This window comes from Oratosquilla oratoria, chromosome 37 (assembly GCF_046742065.1).
Source record: "Oratosquilla oratoria isolate Oo_2021 chromosome 37, ASM4674206v1, whole genome shotgun sequence".
Taxonomy (NCBI): Eukaryota; Metazoa; Arthropoda; class Malacostraca; order Stomatopoda; family Squillidae; genus Oratosquilla; species Oratosquilla oratoria.
This window is the reverse complement of record NC_134813.1, coordinates 2,419,354-2,427,104: the sequence shown is the minus strand read 5'-3', so window position 1 is coordinate 2,427,104 and position 7,751 is coordinate 2,419,354.

The following is a 7,751-nucleotide window of genomic DNA, read 5'->3' as shown; positions in this document are numbered from 1 at the left end:
TTGTAGTTATTTGGTTTCTTTCTGTCACTTTTTTTGAATATTGGAGTGATGTTAGCTAGCTTCCATTCTCTTGGGACATCTCTGAATATTATAGATTTTTTGAAAATAATTTCTAATGGAACAACAATCTCATTTTTCATTTCCTTTAAGATTCTTTGATGCCAACCGTCAAGTCCTGGTGTTTTATCAATTTTGAGTTTTTCTATCAGATCATCTTTTGGTGGAAGGTAAGTTGAGAGTGGAGGATAGATGGAGAAAGAGGAAAGGGACAAAAGGTAGGGAGGTTCTTAGAGAACTCTTTGAATGAAAAGGAAAAGAAGAAGGAGTACGAAAAGAAGCTGAAGGAGGAGTGGGAGGGAGTGAAGGATAGAGTAGAGGTGTGTGGAGAGAGGGTGGAGTGCCGGAGGACTGGAGGAGTGCCTGTATAGTTCCTCTTTACAAGGAAAAAGGGGACAAGTATGAATGTAGTAGTTTCAGAGGGATTAGCTTGTTAAGTGTAGTTGGGAAGGCTTATGGGAGGATCTTGATTAAGAGGATTAGGAGAGGAACAGAAGGAGTAATTGGTGAGGAACAGTGTGGATTTAGGACAGGTAGAGGTTGTGTAGATCAGATCTTTGTGGTAAGACAGATATGTGAGAAAGCTATAGGAAAGGGGAAGGATGTTTTTTGGGCTTTTATGGATCTGGAAAAGGCTTATGATAGGGTAGACAGAAAGGCACTGTGGGAGGTTATGCAGATATACGGGATAGGAGGAAAGCTTCTGAGAGCTGTCGAGAGTTTTTATGAGAGTAGTAGAGCTTGTGTCAGGATTAGAAATGGAGAGAGTGAGTGGTTCGAGGTAAAGGTGGGACTTCGTCAAGGATGCGTTATGTCGCCCTGGCTGTTCAACTTATACATGGATGGGGTGGTGCGAGAGGTAAATGCAATGGTGGTGGGTCGGGGATTGGAGGTGGTTGGGGAAGGTGGAGAGGGGTGGGAGGTGAGCCAGGTGTTGTTTGCGGACGACGCTGCGCTTGTTGCAGGATCGGAGGAGGGATTGAGGAGGTTGGTGGCAGAGTTTGGGAGAGTGTGTGATAGAAGAAAGCTAAAGATAAATGTGGGTAAAAGTAAGGTGATGAGATGTACAAGGGGTGAGGGTGGCAGTAGGCTGGAGGTGAGCATTAACCCATTCAACTCCGATGACAAGATGTCTTGTCATTTGGTCAAATAAAACAAAAAATCATAAAACACCAAAATGTTTGATCAAACACCAGAAAAATATGACGCCAGTCCTCGCTTCGCTCGCGAGCGAAGCGAGGACTGACGTCATATTTTTCTGGTGTTTGATCAAACATTTTGGTGTTTTATGATTTTTTGTTTTATTTGACCAAATGACAAGACATCTTGTCATCGGAGTTGAATGGGTCAAGGGAGAGCGACTAGAGGAAGTGGATAGTTTTAGATACTTGGGTGCAAATGTGGCAGGAAAAGGTGGAGTGAAGGTGGAGGTAGAATGTAGATTGAGAGAAGCGAGTAAATGCCTTGGTGAATTGAAGAGTGTAATGAGGAATAGACATTTGGGAATGGATGCTAAGAGGAGACTGTATGAAGGAGTGATTGTGCCAACAGCACTGTATGGGGCAGAAACATGGAACATAAGAGAGGAAGAGAGAAGGAGTTTGAATGTGTTTGAGATGGGGTGTCTGAGAAGTATGATGGGGGTTACTAGGCTAGATAGAGTGAGAAATGAGGAGGTGAGGAGGAGAACAGGGTTGGAAGAGGAGCTGGGAGATAGAGTTGATGAAAGAATATTAGGATGGTTTGGACACATGGAAAGAATGAGTGAAGAAAGACTAGTAAAAGAGGTATGGAAGGGGGATGTCCTAGGATGAGGTGGATGGATGGGGTGAAGGAGGCTTTGGGGAAGAGGGGAATGTCTGTTGAGGAGGGACGGGAGAGGACGGAAGACGGGGGTGAATGGAGAATGGTTGTATATAGATGATGTGATTGCATGAGGTGGAATGGGCGGGGGGATGGGGGTGAGGTAGTATGTGTGAGCAAAATTTGACGCAGCCCGAAGGGATTTCTCCCCGTCTTCTCCTTTTATGCAATGGGGGGACGGAGAGGGGGGGTCGCCGATTTAATGAAGCGGCCTTGCTGTGGATGTGCTATGTCTTGCGACACTGCTTCTGACCCAGGGCAGTGGACAAGGTGCAGGGATGACCCGTCATCCAGGAGGTGCTAAGATAAGAGGGAGGGTAGGGTGTGTGGAGTGTATTCAGGGATGGAATGGGTGGAAATGATTTTATGCCTTTTTCTTTTTGGCTACCCCCCTTGTAAGGGGGAAAAAGCCTTGGTATACGTATGTATGTATGAGTTTTTCTATACACCTTTTATTTGATTTATTTATTATTTACCGTAGTGAGTAAGTTTACCCTAGATTTTTCACAGATTTCAGTTTGGAGTTCACTTTGAGGTGTTTCGTTTACGAATACTGAGCTAAAATAGTTGTTTAGAATATTACACATTTCTTCATTTGAATACTCAAGTTGACCGTCAGCAGATGATAGTGAGCCAATGTGATTCCTAATAACCTTTTTATCTCTAATGTAACTGTAGGACTCTTTGGGATTCTCTGGATTTATCAGCAATATGTATTTCGTATTGTCGTTTTCGTTTTTATTGTTATTACATAACTTTGATAGTCATTAGGTCCACCCGAGCACTTGTATTTCTTATAAGCCTGTCTCTTTTTGTAATACTTTTTTCAGTTTCTTTGTCGAGCCATTTTGGGCGAGCCTGATTTGGGGGACGTCTGCCCTTAAACGGGATGTAAGTATAAGCGTATTTTGAAATATCTACCACATCTGATCTACAGGTCTTTCGCTTAATTTTGCCTCCCAATCTGTAAGCTGAAGCTCCTGACATAGTCCTATGAACTGAGCTCTACTAAAATCGGGTATTTTAGATACACATGTATCTATTCTAAACATTTTTAGCAGTTTGAATCTAAGTTGTGATCGCTATTTGCAATAATTTCACCAACCTCCACATCGGCTATTATGCTTTCACGGCTAGTGATCAATAGATCGAGTAAGTTTCCATGTCTTGTGGGTTCTTTTACGTGCTGAATTAAGTAATTTTCACCGAGAAAATCTATCAAGCGACTACCTATATGGCCATGTTCAAGGGTTATCCAATCAATATCAGTAAAATTGAAATCACCCATTATCAATAAGTTCCAGTTGTAGAAACTAGACAGTTCTTGAAACAACAGTTTGTCGACTGCTAATGATAATGTTTTTGGCCTATATATTACACCTACATTATTTTTTTTTCCATTTGTTTGGGTTAACTCAACCCACAAACTACCATATGCATCCTGTTTTACTTTCTTTAGAACACAGACATGGACATTGCTTTTAACGTATAACAGAACACCCCTACCTTTCTTGTGGTTTCTATCCTGATGAAAGTGTTTAAATCCCGCAATATCAAATTCATCTTCAAACTATTTACCATTTAACCATGTCTCGGTTATTCCTATCATATCGAGATTTTCACTTTTGACATATGCCTGTATTTCTTGGAATTTATTTCTAATACTACGAGCATTAAAGTACATGGTATTAAGAAAGTCGTGATTATTTCTTTTTGGCACGTTTTGTATTTCAACATGATGCCTTACATTATAATTTTGTTCTTTATTGACACATTGCTCTATAATGACATTTGGTACTTCACTGACATTCAATGCTTCATGGACATTTGCCCCATTACGGACATCTAATCCCTCTCGGTCATTTGATCTCTTGTGTACACTTTGCCCCACTACGTCATCGCGTTCCACACCGGCTAGCCGTCGTTCGCTGACATTCTGTCCGGCATCCCTTCCTAAAATGATATTCTGTCCTCCACTGACATTATATCCTACCGTGATATTTTGTCCTCTACTATCATTGTATACCATTGTGATATTTTTTCCTCCCCTATCATTATATCCCATTCGTCCTCTACCGACATTGTATCCTAAAATAATATTTTGTCCTACACTGACATATTGCTCTACATTATTACTATATTCTACTCTGTTTTCCCCAATACACTCTATTTCTCCTTTCCTTTGAGTTCTTACCCCAAAAAAGGAACTAGTTCATTAAAAATTTTCACAATAAGGTTTGTAAGAACATCTTTGCTTCTGCGAGTAAGGTGGATCCCATCAGAAGCATAAAGGTCATGACGCCTGGAACACAGATACCAAAGATCAAGAAAGTGGTATCCCAGATGCGTGCATAATCGTGATATCCTCTCATTGATCCCTATGGCTCTACTGTTCCAACACGTGCCAGCGTAAATCCTCGGAAGGATCCCGCACACTACATGACGGCTCCCACGCTCCTTCATCTCCTGAAGAAGGACCTTGTAATTCCGAACAAGTTCCTCTGATCTCACCCTACCCACAGCGTTACTTCCCGTATGAACAATCGTAACCGTGTTCGTCCGCTTTTGCTCCCTGATGGTCTGGGTACAATCAGCGATCCCACGGCCTGATTGACATACAAGCTTGCAACGTCGTTTAATCTTCCGCTGCAGGATGTCGTCATAGCCTCGCACCATGGAGTCCCCCACCACCAAGAACTCCTGATTTTCAGCCACCTCGTCCTCCAGCAGAGCAAAACGATTGGCTAGAGCCAGCGGTTGCTCCACAGGGGACCGCTAATCGAACGCAGGCTCGACAAACGGGACCCCACGGAGCGTCACTCGCTCACGGCAGTGTCGGAAGTAGAAGAGGTGGAACGCTCATTGGGCTGCGGGGAAGATTCACTCTTCTCACAGAGCGCACTCCTGAGAAGACGAATTTCCTCCTCACACTTCCTGAGGCGGTCCTTCAGATTCACACAACCTTCTACAGCCAATTCGCTTCTCCTTCGGCAATACAAATGGCAAAGAGAAAATATAAAACAACCAAAGAAAACAACAGCGGTCACTAAATAAACTAAATACACGAAGCTTACCTTATACTATTACTCTTACCTTTGGAGTACTGATTTGATTCTAAATTACTAGAACACTACATTTTATCTTATACCTGTAACTGTATAGCGCTATACGTATACAATTACAAAAACGCAACGCAATCACTAGTCACTATTTGAAGATATAAACTTTACTAGAAGTAATTAAACTTAACACGAGGTATTCGCTAGCTGGTGTCTCAACAGAAGACGAGCTCTCAAGCTGAGGTCACGGAGCAGACTGAAGACGAATTCTCAAGCTGAGGTCACGGAGAAGACTGAGCTGAGGTCACGGAGCAGACTGAACTGAGCTGAGGTCACGGAGCAGACTGAGCTGAGGTCACGGAGCAGAATTATGAGGTCACGGAGCAAATTAAACTGAGGTCACGGAGTAGACTGAGCTGAGATCACGGAGCAGACTGTGCTGAGGTCACGGAGTAGACTGACTGAGGTCACGGAGTAGACTGAGCTGAGGTCACGGAGGAGACTGAGCTGAGGTCACGGAGCAGACTGACTGAGGTCACGGAGTAGACTGACTGAGGTCACGGAGTAGACTGACTGAGGTCACGGAGTAATTGCTTCAATTGCTTTCCTCACTCCATCCCTCCGTCTCTTTCTGGGTTTACCCACCGGTCTCTTCCCTCTCGGATTTCATCGAAATTATTTAGGAGGGTACCTTTCTTGACCCATCTTCATGATGCGTCCAGACCATCTCAGTTTACTTCTGTCAACAAATTCTAATACTGATTCAGTGTCCAGTTCTTCCCTGATATCATTTCTTAAACGACCAGTTCTTGTTACTCCCTTTATCAAACGCAACAATATCATCTCTGCTGCTTGTATCTTATTCTTTGATCTCGTTGTTAGTGTCTAGGTCTCTGAGCTATATGTTAATACTGGTCTCAGTATCGTTTTTTATATGATGACTTTTACTCTTGATGGTATGCTTCTACCTTTTAGAAGTGGACACATTAATCTTTGATTATTTGTATATTTTTCAATTCTGCTTGTTATTTCTTTCTCCATGTAACACCTCTCGTTGATTTGAACTCCCAAGAACTTAAATTCTTCCACCAATTTCAATTGTAGACCATCTATTTCAATTTTAATGTCGTGTTTCTCTCTCGTCACCATTATTACCTCAGTGTTATTTGCATTTATTTTCATTCTTGATGAATTAGGTTCTTCATTCCAGGCATTCGGGGTATTCTGTAGCACTGTATGAAAGTTAGTAACAAGCGCAATATCGTCAGCATAAGCCAAAGCAGTCACCAAATCTCTTCATGTACTTGTCCATGAACGGCACAAACAGTAATGGAGACATCACACTACCCTGTTTTACACCCTCAGTTGCATCAAACCAGTTGTCTTCTCTTAGCTGGGTCCTTATCGAGGTGACACCATATCTGTAAGGTGTTCTATCATATATACTGGGTCTTCTAATGTTTTCCATATATCTTTCCTTAGTAACCTGTGAAATATATATATATATATATATATATAAATATATATATATATATATATACACATATGTATACGTATATATATATATAATATAATATATATATGTATGTATATATATATGTATATATATATACATATGTATACTTATATATATATATATATATATATATAGTATATATATTTCCTTAGTAACCTGTGAAATATGTGTATATATACATATATATATATATATATATAATATATATATATATATATATATATATCCTTAGTAACCTGTGAAATATATGTATATATATATATATATATATATATATATATATATATATATATATATATATATATATATATATATATATATATATATATCAAGGACTACTATTACACAGGACGTGCGCACCTAGATCCCTGGGTCCGCTAGTTGAGGTCATTGCTTTCTTTGTAACCTAACATTTTATATTGGACAAATATATCAAAACTAGAAACCTAACATTGTATATAGGACAAATATATCAACTATTGATTCATGCAATGCAGTATAAATTAATATAAACTTTTATAGTGAAATAAGAAACTATTTTTAAGGCACTGTTATGCTTTGAAATGACAATTTTATCCGGACTTAACTGGTATTGTTGGATGAGGTTAGTAGACACCAGAGTTGGCGATTTTTTTTTTATCTTTTTAAGAATATAAAAAATTGATTTTTTTTATTTAAATCAGATTTATTTGATTTAAATAGATTTTTTTTTTATAGATTTTAAGTATTGTGGGATTGCTCTCTGATATGCGATCTGATTGCTAAAGGACATTTTTAGCATATCAATATAAGGAGCAGTACTTGCCACAAGTATACAAGGAATGGTATAAGCCTACATGTAGTATATATCACTGTGCAGCCCACAAGTTTCAACAAGATTCTTGCTGAAATTTGCTCTAGGTAAGCAGCTTCTCACTTAGTCAGTTGCTGCTTTGGAATCAACCAGGAAGGATGTCTTCTGGACCTGGCAGAATGGTTCCTTCAGGCAAAAAAAATGATCCTGTCTGGAATTATTTTGAAAAACTACCAACAACTTCTGGCAAAGGGTACCGAGCTAAATGCAAAGATTGCAGCCAGGAACTACAGGGCATTATGTCAACAACAACAGAGATAAATGCCAAGGTCAGCCACAGCATACAGAAGAAATTGATGACCCAGGTAAATAGTTTTACTTATATTGTGTGCATTTCCCCCTTTTCATACGCAACTATATAAATTTGGTGAACAATGGAGAGCATGTACAATAAAAATGTGAA